This window comes from Aedes albopictus, chromosome 2 (assembly GCF_035046485.1).
Source record: "Aedes albopictus strain Foshan chromosome 2, AalbF5, whole genome shotgun sequence".
Taxonomy (NCBI): Eukaryota; Metazoa; Arthropoda; class Insecta; order Diptera; family Culicidae; genus Aedes; species Aedes albopictus.
Genome location: NC_085137.1, coordinates 485,481,612 through 485,496,314, shown reverse-complemented (window position 1 = coordinate 485,496,314; position 14,703 = coordinate 485,481,612). Strand labels below are relative to the sequence as shown.

At 40.8% G+C, this 14,703-nt stretch overlaps 1 protein-coding gene across 13 annotated transcripts in view; it reads right to left on the bottom strand.

The window, feature by feature from the left end:
• The window catches only part of LOC109424340 (collagen alpha-1(XVIII) chain), a 1,002,865-nt gene that overhangs the window by 604,499 nt on the left and 383,663 nt on the right, over positions 1 to 14,703 (bottom strand). The window contains exon 1 of one of the 13 annotated variants that reach the window (XM_062854165.1): positions 12,394 to 14,142. The exons of 11 other annotated variants lie outside the window; for them this stretch is intronic. The gene's annotated coding sequence lies outside the window, so the exon portion shown is untranslated. Of the gene's footprint in view, positions 1 to 12,393; positions 14,143 to 14,703 lie in introns of those variants that run through there. One more of the 13 variants, XM_062854166.1, reaches the window with a different exon arrangement.

Genomic DNA, 14,703 nt, shown 5'->3' with positions numbered 1-14,703 from the left:
CAGTAGACAAGGTAACAAAATCTTTGAAGGTAATCTAACATCAAACAACTAACCCGACTGGAAATTTATATCAAACTTGTAACATATTGTGGTATGATGTTATAAATTTTACAATTATTTATTATGTTATATACTAGATGCAGAATGATCTTGAAATAACTAACATTGTAACAAAAAGTACACAGTTCTAATCAAGATAACAACCCATTTTGTTATAATCAGATCAAAACTATAACAAAATGTGATATTTAAGCTTTAGAATTATGTACTTGTTTCTATCAAAATTTGATACAATTTTGTAACATTACTTTCTAAGAGTCGACAAATCAAAACTAAATTCTAATACCAATGTTGCTATTTTTCACCGATTACTTGCTCATCAAAGCTCATCATTTGTATTCTTATCATCCACGATTATGCCGTGCTCTGATTATCGATGAGCAGGAGCAAAGATATGCGAAGAAATACATAATGAAAAGCGCAAACGACTGTGTGAGCATCTGCTTGTGTCACAGCGCACGGTGTGCCAAAAACCGTTATTAACAAATAAAAATGTCCACCAATTTGGCACCCGTCATTCGAAAGATATACCATCCTAGTATCTACTCTGAAAATTTGAAAATCTTTCATCGAGGGAAATTGAAGTTTTTGTCATTTGAGTATATTGCGTTATTTCTATAGGATTTTCTTATATGAGTAAATATGTACATATCGTAGTTCTATGGCCATTTACAATTTCAACCCAAATAAACATTAGTTTTTCAAATACTATCCAACGTGTATGATATTTAGGCACAGTTTCTGCAAATTTGACAACATTTTGTTAAATTCCTTCCTTTGAGATTCCCCTCAAGTTACAGTTATTTAAATAATTTACTCTATTTCCCTAAATTTTACTTATAATCGCTATAATCCAATTATTTCCATGCAACTATCATATGTATGTATATGTCATCAGAGCAAAAATGTTATCCTTTTTAGAAATTAGTATTTAATATGCGTGTTTTTTTATCCAATTTGCGATAAGTTGCAACCATTCTATTGGTGGGTTTGATAATCACAATGGTATGGGAGCTTAACCCGTTAACGCCCAAGGTGTCTCACAATTTAAATCTTCAAATAAATTTGTTATCAGCGGTCGAATTCCAATAAAATAAACATGATTTGATGAAAAAAATGGAAGTCTATGGTGTAGTTCCAAAAAAAATCTTCATTGTAGGTCCTCAATATCTAATAATTTTCCCGAGTTCTATTTCAGCCCAAATTCTGCGCTATCGTTATATTCTGATCCGTATAGATACAATACAGCTCTAAACAAGTGAGAGAGATGATAACCACTCCAAAAGAATAGAAAATGGACTTTTAAATTGGCGCAGAAATATAACCCGATAAACGCCTAAAAGTATGCAATGCATGGTTCATCTAATTTCATGTAATTTCGACTGGTTGAGAGAACATTCCCGGTAGAAATCCCGGGAAGATCTACTGAAGGAATTCTGAGGGGCATATCTGATAGAGTTCTGAGGGAATCTCAGCTGAAAGCTTGGTAGGAACCCCTGAAATAATCACAGATGAAATCCCGGGATGAATTGCTGTATAAATCCCGGCTCGTAGAAAGAATTCCATTAGGATTCTCAGAATATGTTTCGACAAAACGCTTTGAAAGTATACTAAAATGAATCTGTGAAGTAATTCCAGAAGATATCCGTGAAAAACTGCTGGTTAAAATATCTGAAAGAATCCCTTCAGGATTTTCTGAAGAAATTCTGGCAGAAATTCCTGAAGTTGCTCCTGAACAATCCCGTAAAGAATACCTGATGGAATCCTTAGAGAGATCATGACAAGAATGCCGGCCAGAAGCTGAAGAGGCATTCCAGCTAAGAACCATAGAAGATGTCTCTATGATCTAGGATTGCCTGAAAAAAAAAAACTTGGGAAAACATATATTTTTTTCATATTTTTTCGGGAGGAATCCTCTAAGGAACAACAAGAAAAAGGAATAATCCTGGAAGGAATTTTTGAAGGAATTCCAGCACAAATTCCTGAAGGAATGCAGAAAAGAATAAATAAGAGAATCCTTTCAGGATTTTCCTAAGCAACCCCTGCAAAAATCCCTGAAGAGAACTCCGGAGCAATCCGTACAGCAATCTCGGAAGCAATATATGAAGGAATCTCGGAAATAAACCTGAGAAGATTCTCGAAAGGAATGCCTGGAGAAATGCTGGAAAGAATTTCCGAAGGTATCTCAAAAAAACCACAGTTCATATAATCTCAATTCAGTTCTTCACCCTACTCTACTACCTACCCTACTTTATCCTACCCGCTACCCTACCATCTACCATGACCCTCATCCCTTTTCTCATTGAGCCCTATCGGTAGATACCCATATTGCATGGTATTATAGCTCAAACTACCATTCCGCGGCCGCCATCTTGAATATGGTCTGCCATCTTGGGTTTCAAAATGGCGTCGGATATTCATTTTTGAATTCTACTCATGGAGCCCGATCGATAGATACCCATATTGCATGGTATCATAGCTCAAACTCTCATTCTGTGGCCGCCATCTTGGATTTCGAAATAGATTCAAATATCGATTTTTGACTTCTACACATGAAGCCCGATCGATAGATACCCATATTGCATGGTAGAATAGCTCAAACACCATTCCGTGGCCGCCATATTGGATAAGGTCCGCCATCTTGGATTTCAAAATGGCGTTAAATGTCGATTTTTGACTTCTACTCATCATGCCCGATCGATAGATATTCATATTTCATGGTATTATAGATCAAACTACTCTTCCATGGCCGCCATCTTGGATATGGTCCGCCATCTTGGATTTCAAAATGGCGTTAAATATCGATTATCGACTTCTACTCATCATGCCCGATCGATAGATACCCATATTGCATGGTATTATAGATCAAACTACTCTTCCATGGCCGCCATCTTGGATATGGTCCGCCATCTTGAATTTCAAAATGGCGTCGGATAATCATTTTTGAGTTCTACTTGTGAAGCCCGATCGATAGATACCCATATTGCATAGTATCCGAAGGAGTATTGCCGTTAAAAAGCATATATTCTGGAGTTTTCACCGCCATCTTGGAACCTAAGGGGCCGCTCATAAACCACGTAGACTTTTTCGGGGGAGGAGGGGGTTCTGACCAAAGTCTACGCTCCATACAAATTTCAAAATTTTTGTATGGACAAAAGTCTACGAGGGGGGATGGGGCTCTAAGCTGGCCAAATTTTGGGCTACGTGGTATATGAACAGCCCTTAAGCCGCCATCTTGAATTTCAGTACCCCTGCTGCCACCTCCACATCCTAAGGAATGTGTATACCAAATTTGATTGAAATTACTTGACGCATTTCAGAGTTATGCCTATGTTCCGGCATACATATATACATACGTACATACATATAAACATACAAATAGACAAACATAAAAACATATAAACATACAAGCATATAAACATACAATTATACATATATCGACTTTTGTATGTATTGATTAACAACTCTGTCGAAGAAATGAACTGTAAATTGTTAATTATTGTCAAGATTCCAGGGAAATACATTTTTTTCGCATTGGAAATGATGCTCACAGATTGTGACAATATGCATTCTTTGCAGCATCGTTTACGCCACCTAGTGGACCAGTCACAAACTATATGGTTCACTATGAGCAAGGTATGGGTGTGGAGAACATCTTCTCTGAAGAAAGTATTCTAAAATCTTGCATAATTCTGGAGATATTCACATCAAAAGGACTGTCCTATTTATAGGACGCTGGGCGTTCGGGGCATCTGTCCTATAAATAGGACGCTGGGCGGATATGGGTTAAGACGTTTGTAAAATAAATTTAAAAAGTGTATCTTTCGAGTATCTTCCTACGAGCTGGATCTGAGCTATGCAACGACTGAAATTTCATCAATGATAAGGAATCCTTGCGTATCTTTATATACGTACGATTTTATGTATAAATAAGTGATTTTTTATAAAATCTAATAGATTTATTATGTGTTATTAAATTGTACTTGAAATGCTATGTAAATGCACAGTTTCTAATGATCGGAAGTTTAAAAGAAGTATTATATTCCGTTTACTGAACAAAAAGATAACTTTGAATTAGATACGACAAGAAGCACAATAGCTAATCATTTTGAAGTATAGGAAAATTAATATAAATTGTTTATGCAATGTTCAACCTAAATGTCGAACACAGGATTATATGTATTGTTCCATATGTATTAGTCTGGGACACGGTTATATGGGGAAAATGGTAAAACTCTCGCTCCTGTATACTTTTTGAGTGCCATTTTGCCCTCATATCAACTGCGTAAAATTTCAGCTCAATCAAAGAAACTATATTTTAGCGCCCGTCTTTTTTAAATGTTCATACTATTTAGTATGAGAAGAATTTACTTCTTCAAAGAAAATCGCCCCTTGATCCCTAAAAATTAATGATGTGATCTCTGAAGAAAACTTCACGAGAATTTGGACCTGCGAAAACCGCAAAGCGATGTAATGTTCGTTAAAAAAAACATAAAGCCTTACCCTATCAATAAAATGACGATATATTATTATTTATTGTTACAGTGGCGTTTCGGTTTTATCACTAGTCGTTTTAATCACTACTCGCCCGAATTCACGCTTTTCTATTCGATTTTATCACGATTTCCGTTTCGTTTTTATCACACTTGTTCTAAAAAATTCCGAAATGAAAATAAAATCAATACTGCATTGCCCAGTCCACCAAAACTGTTAAAAAATGTGAACTACGACTCATATATATTACAGCTGAACGATTTTGAATGAAAAAATTACATTTTTTTCTCGTTTCACCAAATTCACGGTTTCGTTTATATCACGGTAAATTTTTTTTTGATCGTGATAAAACCGAAAAACCACTGTATTCCTTACATGTTAAACGGCGTTGCATTGCTATTCGGTTTTCAGTCAATAGCTTTTTCCACATGCCTTAGATCGATTTGCGGTATTCAGAGGGTTGATTCCTCGTCAAATTTCCTACAGAATGCATTTATCAATATAATTTTTAGGGATTAAGGGGCCACCTGTGGCGATTTTTCTTTGAAAAGGTGATTTTTCCTACAGTAAATTGTATGAAAACTTAAATCGGCTGGCGCTAAAATATAGTTTCTCCGATCGTGCTGTAATTTTCACAGTTTATATGGGGCCAAAATGGAACTCAAAAAGTGTGCAGGAGTGAAATGTCTATTTCTACCCATGCTAATATATATTGTTGTTGTTACAATTTCAAACACGTCATGGCAGTTGTTTAAGGGTGTAAATATGATAATCTCATAATCTCACTTAATTTTTGATAAATTGGAGTTGATACCCAATACCATAAGCTATAACTCCAATTATCTGATGGATTTTTTTTTTTTTTTTAAAAAGCATCGGTTATCCATGTTAAAGACACATTTTTACTACATTTATAGAAAATATTTTAAACATGTGGTAGATTTTCTTCCTAACACTTTTTCAAATTATTTTATAAATGTCTTAAACTCTTAAGCCAGCGTGGCTATCAAACCCAGCAATATAATGGTTTCAAATTTATCGCATATATACCCAACAATCACGTAGATTCAATACAAATTTCTAAAAAAATGTTTTGATGACGTATACGGGTTTGAAACTTATATGTAAGTAACTGAATTATAGGTAACATATTAGGGAAATATGTTGTGATATCAGAGTAAACTATTCAAATTACTGTAACTTGTGATTCCTCTAACAAAATGTTGTCAAATTTGCAGAAACTATGCTTGGATATCATACATGTTGATAAGTGTTAGAAAAACTTATGTGCATATATTTGTTGAAATCATTAATAGCCGTAGAACAACGATATGTGCATATCATATATGAAAATTCTATAGAAATAACGCAATATGCTCAAATGGCAAAAACTTCAATTTCCCTCGATGAAAGATTTTCAAATTTTCAGAGTAGATACTAGGATAGTATATCTTTCGAATGACGGGTGCCAAATTGGTGGACATTTTTATTTGATAATAACGGTTTTTGGCACACCGTGAGCGCGCTTGTTTGTTCGGCTCGGCCATACCGAATGGATTGTATAGACACTGTTCGGCCCGAACGCTTGCGGTGCACACAGATAAAGCATTTGAATATAAAAACACAAACGTGCACGCATACCAAGCTAACTAGGTCTCGTGATGAGAATATTCAGCGATGAAAAGCACGGCCTGATTGCGAGGCGTCCGCTCAGCGGCGAAAGATAATTACCGACATCGCTGATCGGTGTCGAACCCAATCGTATGCTATTCGTACGGGCGGTTGCACAGATGCTGCGGTCGAAAGCCTATGGAGCCGGCCTTCTGATAACACAACAAGTTATAAATATAAGGGTTAGTTAGAATTATGTTACATTTTCGTTTGAAACTTCCAGTCGGGTAACAAACGCAAATTAAATGTGTGCACAGGATTGTGAATCCCGGCTTGACATTTTTTGTTTTGCTGAAGCACAAGAAAATTCAATCAGAGAGATGTCAGTTCTGTGGTTTCACTATTGACCCCTCGGATTATTTACTTTGTGGATGTAGTTATCTCTTAAACAAGAAGAAAGCATTTTATTTGGGTAGATACATCATGATACCCCGAGATAAGTATCTGGTGGTGTTAGTTCCAATAACTCGTAATCGCAAACGAAATTTGTTCAGAAAAAAACGCTTATGTGGGTGTTAAAATTCTTCTTCTTGGCGTAGCGTCCCTACTGGGACAAAGCCTACCTCTCAGCAGATAGTTCTATGTTCACTTTCACAGTTATTAACTGAGAGCTTCCTTTGTCTATGTATACCATGTGTATATCATGTGGCAGGCACGAAGATACTCTATGCCCAAGGATGTCAAGGAAATTTCTTTTACGAAAAGTTCCTGGACCAAACAGGAATTCTCGGATACTTTTTTCAAAACGACGTATAATACACGCAAATCCTATGTTGATACGTCGTTTTGAATAAGTATCCGAGAATTGAAGCAACAACTTATACAACTAGCGACAGCCGAAAAGTCACTTCTAACCCAGACAATCAGTATGAAGTACTATTTTAAGTTCCTACAGTATGGACTCGATTTTGTCACCCCATTTTGCGACAATATTTTACTTTTATTGTTTTACGGTCATGCTTTGATTAATCTGGTGATCGGCTCTGTGATCGTGAGGCTAGTGCCACCAAGCTCTTCGTCGCATCGTGCTGAGGAGCACGGGTTCGAATCCTGCCGCAGCTGCCAAGAAAAGTTTTCGGCTGTGCCACTGAGCGTTGCATGCTAGTCCGTTGTCTAAGTATCAAAGAGCGAAAAGCTCACTGGAAGTATTGATCGGCTGTATGGTGAATTTGTACATGTTTGGCTACGCAAGCATTAACTAAACAAACGACGTTCTTTATATACCCAACGTTTCGACTCGGGGTTTGTGTCTTCATCAGGGGGTAAATATTTGCATCGTTGTTTGTCCTAAGTTTGGCCTAACTGTAAATGTCGAGTTTAGCTGTTGTAGGTACATCACTTTCAAATATATAATTTTTCCACGCGCAACTTGTACTGCCTAGCATTGGGAAAGTTTAGCTGTGACATCGATATTTGTGAATCGATTCGAATCGGACCAGCAGAATTCATTCACCGATTTAATCGGATGCTTCGAATTGATTCGTCATTATAAAATATTGCAAAACCATAAAATGATCCGTTTGCAGCATGAAGTACAAGTACGTGTACCTATTTTTCTAAATTAATTTATTATCAAAAATTGAGATTGTTCATCGAACCGTCTCTGAAGAAATTCCTGGATGAATGCGTGGAGGAAATCCTAAAGATATTCCTGGAGATATTCCTGTAGGAATACCTGAGGAAACCCTGGAGGAATTTCAGCAGAATTTCCTGGGGGACACCCTGGATAAATTCTTGGATGAATGTCAAGAGCATATTCTGGAAGAAATCTCGATGGAATCTCAGGATGAAGCCCTGGAGGATTCCCTAGAGGAAATCTAAGAGGAATCCCTGGAGAAGAAACATCTTGAGGAATTCCTGGAGGAAGCCTTAAATAAATTTCTGGAGAAATTCTAGGAAGAACTTCTGGAGGACTTTTTGGAAAAATCGCTGGAGGAATCCCTGAAGCAATTTCTGGAGGAACCTCAGGAGGAATGCCTGGAGGATCTTCTAGACAAATTCCTGACGGAATCCCAAGTGGAACTCCTGGAGAAATCCCTAGAGAAATTCTTGAAGAAATCCCTGGAGGAGTCTCTGAAGGAATTCTGGGAGGAATCCCTGGAGAAATTCCGGAAGAAATTCTTAGAGGAATTCCCCGAGAACTATTTCTAGAGGAGTTTTTGGAGGAATCGTCGAAGAAATTTCTGCAGGAATATCTGGGAGAATCCTGAGAGGAATCCATGGAGAAATTACTGAAGAAATTACTGGAGAAAACTCTGGAAAAAATTCCGGAGGAATCCCTGGAAAAATTCCTAAAGGAATTTTTGAATAAATTCCAGAAAGAATTTCCAAAGGAATCCATGGAGGACTTCCTGGGGAAATTCCTGTAGGAATTGCTGTAGGAATTTCCGAAGAAATCGCTGAAGGAATCCTTGGATCAATACGTGGAGGAATTCTTGGAACAATTCCTGAAGAAATCCTCCAGGGATAATCCCTGGAGAAATTCTTGATGGAATTCCCGGAAAAGTCCCTGGAGAAATGCCTGGAGGAATGCCAGGAAGAATATCCGGAATAATTCCTGGATGGTTTTCCGGGAGGAATTCCTGAGGGAATTTCTGAAGGAATCTCTAAAGGATTCCTCAACTTTTGAAGCAATCCCTGAAGCAGTTCCTGAAGAAACCCCAGGAGGAAGCTTGAAAGCAATCCCAAGAGGAATTCTCAAGGGAACCTTTAAACAGTTCCTGATTCCAAGAAGAGCTCTCGGAGGCAGTTTCAAAATAATCCTGGAAGTTATTCCCGAAAGAATCACAGAAGGAATCACTTGATAGATCCCTGGCCCCATGCCGCTTGAAAGTCATCTCAAGTCAGCCTCCCCTGGGCCCCCTCCAGAAGAAAATCCTAACTACGCCAATGTCGAACATTTATATAACGTTGAGACAATGCATTCGGAAGAAAAATGAAAATTAAATATTTTTGAATCGAAATAAAAATCGAATGTAAAAAATCGATTCGGTCGATTTTGTGGGGCTTCAACATCGATTCAAAAAATCGATTAATCGAAACAAAAACATCGATGTTGCGCACATCGATTTAAAATTGCCCAACGCTAATACTGCCAATGGCGCAATCTTTATGCTTTGATCAATTTTATCACGTACATCATCAAAATACTGGTGAAAGGCAGAATATAGTGATATGAAACGTTTAAAAAACTGTTAAGGTGAAACATCAAGAAATCCCATTGCAATTTTGCATACAAACTTTAAAGGCACAAATCTGACGAACGAAGCATCGAACCAAGCCGCATTTGTTGATCCTGGCTTTGCTCACTTGCAAAAAGAAGCAGCTTTTCCGAATCGAGCGCATTTGTTTCCGATTTTTTTTAGATTGGTGCTCTTGGAATCGTGAGTAGGGATCCAAGTCAGCCATTGTAGCATCCATATTTGTATTCTCTGATGTTACTCTTAACATTGTTAAGAGTTGCAAACTGAAGGAAGGGCTGAGGAATTTAGACCGACGAATTGAAAGTTTAGCGCCCACCAGCTAGCTGAGGAACGAGAACGGCATACCTGGTAGATGACGCCGCCTCTAAAAACACCTAAGCATCTACTGCCAGCACAGCCTCCCGTAGCGTTACGCCTGGAGCAGTGTTTGGACGAAAAAGTGATCAGTGAACCACTCGGCAGTTTTTCTTCCCTTCTGTTGGTTCTGTTTCAATTACCAAGCGGTGTATGTTCTCTCGTCGAGTCGCATGGTTCACGAAGGAACACAAAGAGGATACTCCGATATAAACAAGCTGCGGCGATGAGCGGGCATCGCTAAGTGTAACACTTACCGATGATCGCTCATCGGTGGCTTGGGGCAACTGTGAATAATCGTTATTTTCATCAGTATTTAATGCGTTTTCGCTTTAAAAACGTGAAATACTATTTAATTTAACTGTATTCATGACGTTGCAGGTTGTGTAGTCACAATAAAAAAAGAATTATGGCAATAAAATATTCTTACCGAATGCATCGCTTTCATTAGCGTCATCGAGCATCTTCTCTCTTGATTACGCTCTCGTATCGAACCGGGCAAGAGAATGAACAGCATTTCGGGGAGCGTTCCCGATCATGTTGGTTCATGAAATGTTACATTCGCGAATGTATCACTTGCTGAGCATGGACCATTCAGTGGTTCGCGATAAAAATCCACACACTGGCCTGGAGATTACAACAGCAGATGGCATCGCAAATCGACCACGTTCTGATTCCGACATTATCGACGTCAGCAACTGTTGCGGCCGGTTAGCCTTGTGGTTGAGGCTATGGAACGCCAATCCGGAGACGACGGGTTCGATTCCTGTTCCGGTCGGGAAAATTTGCTCGACTCCCTGGGTATAGTGTTTCATTGTACATGCCACACAATGTACAAATTCATGCAATGGCAGGCAAAGAAAGTCCTTCAATCAATAACTGTGGAAGTGCTCTAAGAACACTAAGTTGACAAGAGACAGGCGAAGTTCCAATGCGAACGTCGAGCCATGAAGAAGAAGAAGAAGTAGCCGGGGCACGATCTTCACGAAATCCGGCCAATTTGTCTGTTTTGCGGATGATATGGATAGATATTATTGCAAGAGCATTTGACGATTGGCGAATGACGGGGATATCTTCGAGGTGGTGGAGGACTTCATCTACCTTGGATTCTTATTAACGACAGACAACAACATTAGCCATGAAATACGAAGGCGCAATATCAGTGGAAGTTTGGCCTACCATGGGCTCCACAAGAACCTGCGGTCGAAAGAGATTCACCTGCACACCAAATGTACACCATTTACAAGACCCTGATAGGACCGGTGGTTCTCTTCGGGTACGAGACCCGGACTAAGATATCCAGGCCCCTGAAGTGTTCGAGCGTCGACGGCTTAGGGCCATCTTTGGCGGTGTGCAAGGGAATGGTGTGTCGCGGCGAAGAATGAACCACTCGAGCTTGCTGCACTCTACGGCGAACCAAACACCTGGAAGGTCGCAAAAGCTGGGAGGATACGATGCGCAGGGCATGATGTGGGAATACCGAACAAGTACCCTGGAGGGTTAGTGTATGCAAGAGACCAGGTGACTATGCGAATATGGGCAGCGGTGCTGAACTATCTGGCAAATGTCAGACGCGGCCGAGGATGGAGGGCAAAAAACTGAACAATTCGACAATGATTTTTCATTAGGGACTAACTGACTTGATCGATTTCTCTTCGTCGACTCTCTCTTTCGCTAATAACTTGATCAAAACAAACAAAATCATTACTCTTTTTGTTTCTATAGCAACATGTAGTCGCCTTCTTCGCATTTCAACCAAAAATCTTAGGAAAACTCAATACACATTCTATGATAACACAAAGAGAGGATCGATGAAGAGAACGCGAAAATGTCAGTTAGGCCCAAATGAAAAATCAGTGTCGAATTGTGTATAGTTAAAAGATTTAATAAGGTGCTGAGGTCCTAAGCTCGACGACAATTTTTGAACTATCCTAAGAAGTGCTACAAGACCATTTTAATGCTACTCTCGAGATGGTCAAAATTTGTTTTATTTTGATAAAACTGAAAAAAAAATCAGTATGAGGGGCTTAACCCTAGTAGGAGAATGGGGTCAATATGACCCAGACAGGCACACTGAACGTGCACTACGCTGTCGTGGTGCGAAAATCTTAACATTTTAGGAGGGTTAAACAGTATGATTTGCATTTTTTTTCCGGCAGGCTATCAAGTTCACAAAATCAATCTGCTTCAAAGGCTTCAATGTTTTAGACAAAATGTAAGTCTATTTATATCACTCATAACTACACTGACAAAAAAAAAAACTGTTTGTCATGAGAGGTGTCACAGTTGTCGGATTTCGTAATCGAATAAGCAACACCCACGAGCCAATTTGCAGTAATGAGTTTCAAAGCTTGAAACGATTCCCCGGAAAATCACAATTCCAGCTTATACGCATATCAATTATGAATTGATCGATGACAGTTCAATTCATGCCGCAATGGATTATGCTAATTAATTCATGCCTGTCCTGTCCAGCGTTACCCCCCACTGTGACAATTCGTGTCTAATAAATTCATACGATACTCAAACTCCACTCCACTACCAATATCAACCACTTTTCGGAACCATATCTTCCACTCTCTCTCTGTGTCGAGTGGGTTGGGTCGTATACCTTACATAATTCACCAAAATCAGCTGTTTCTGCTCCGGAGCAGAGTTCTCGTTTCACGTGCTTCCCTTGTGGTTCACATTCCAGCCATCTGAGCTAAAATGATTTATCGCTGCCACTTCACATTGCTCCGGGCAATAAAATTTCCACATCCGACCTCAACGACCGGAATCGAGGCTGGTGTAATCCTCCACTTGGTACAAACGAAAAACCACTTCACTCCCGAACCGCCTCGGCTGGATCGGGGATTTGTTTACCAAACATACAGATCGCGCGAGTAGCAGAGGCGATTGATTCAGGTCACGTGTGAGCACTTGTTTTTCCGCGCGCGCCAAGTAATTCAATATTCGCGTTCGTCTCTTGGATATTCCAGGCCCGGGCCAAGCCGGAGTCACATTCTCACACTGTTTGTTGTTGTTGGTGCTGTTGTTACACGGCACTGGTACTGAGGGGATGCGATGATGGTAATTCCCAGCTGCTGTCGCCTGTTCTGCAGTATGTTCCAGCTCTCTGCAGTACGGCGTGCACTCTTGACCTGGATCCTACGAAATAAGCGGGGGAGTACGTGCAGGGAAAGCGGTTGTGGGAAAGTCGGGTCGCCTATCAGTCTAGCACAAACGTTCGCAAACGTACCGCAGCACACAACGGCAACAGGACACGACACTTTGAAATCAAAACACTTCCGCGCGCGTGACAACCAACCGTAAGAACTAAGCGGTTCTAATTTGGTTTCGTATTTCCTCTACCAGAAATAGCAATCCGGGGGAACAACACTTCACTACACGGAAGCACACGCATCCACAGGGCTTGAATGCGGTTCAATTTGCCATTGATACACTCCTTTCCGCCTCTTGCCGGCGACGATAATGACTTGTTGGAAACTCGTCTAGCCCAAACAGTCTACCGAGCTCTTCAACTCGATGAGAAAAACTTGCTCTTCTTCGCCTTAGTTCTTCTTCAAACCGTCTCAAGCCTGCACTCCACCGATAGATGATACCCTTTGATATGTGAAAATTCTTCAATTTTCCCGAGGGGGAAACCGGTGGAAAACTTTTCTCGATATGACAGGTTTTAGAGCATTTGCGATATGTGCGTTGCGTTTCTGGAGAAAGTTTCACCCGCCGTTAAAGTCTAGGAAGGTGCATCCCAGCGGACATCACGACGACACGGCTCCACCGACGACGACGTCACCGTAACGGAATCCTTCACGCCGCGACGCGCTTTACGATCGACCCGGACCCGAAATCGAATTCCGTATCGATTGGTTTCCAAGTTGGATGGATGCTGCGGCGGTTACCCGGCCTCTCCCAACGACGGCGACGGAACGGGAGGTACGCGACAACGGTGGCACCGAACGACGCTGTTTTACCCGACGACGACGACGAATGCTAGCGCTGATGCTGTTGCTGTGGGAAAAACGCAGCTTTGCCGAAAAAACGTGTAACTTCATCGCGGTCCGTCGACAGACTGATTAAAATTTTGGGCAGCCCGATCCACCACGGGACACGGGATCGGCCCCAAATAACGATCCTTCGGATTCCGATGCAACCAGCTGTTCGGGATGAACGTAACGGAAAGTACCGCCCGGAACCGGGCGTTCATCCGTCCTCCCTCAGATCCTTATCAGTGGATGAACGCCACGGGTCCTAGTTCCCCACGAAATCCACACCGGGCGGAAACGGCGCATGACTCGTTCGAGAGAACGAGCAGCCCCTCTGAGAGCGAGAGCGCGCGAAAGCTTCCTTGATTGAGATGTGCGCACACTCGTCCTTCCATTCGGTTGGGGAAAGCTTCGGGATCCTGACTGGAAATCAACAAACGGTTCTCCCCGCCGCACCGCATTCCGACACAGACAGATTTATTGGTTCAAGGTTTCGTCCATCAGAGTCAAACGATGCAGTTCGAACGTGCACAGACACATGTACACGTGGTGGTTCCAGTCAGCCGCCCTATCCGTCCCCTTCGTCGAGACGGTACTCGAGTTGGGTTCACGGGATGATGCGGGCGGGTGAGACAAGGTGTGCATCCGACGAACGACGAGCGACTGGTCTTTTGGGGGAGTATTGCGTGACGTCACCGATTAAAGGCGATGGGTTTTACGAGCGAGAGAAATGGTGCAGTAAAATTTGGGTTATTAGATAATGTAGGTTAATTGGAGGAGAGTTGGCGCACAAAGATGCTTTTATAATGGTACGGGTGCTGGTTTTGGCCAACGACAAATTTTAACAAATAAATCCCAGAACTAAGATACCGATTCGTCAAAACCTGCTTTCAGTCATGTTAGAAAAATGGCGGAAATGTTTAAAACTTTTC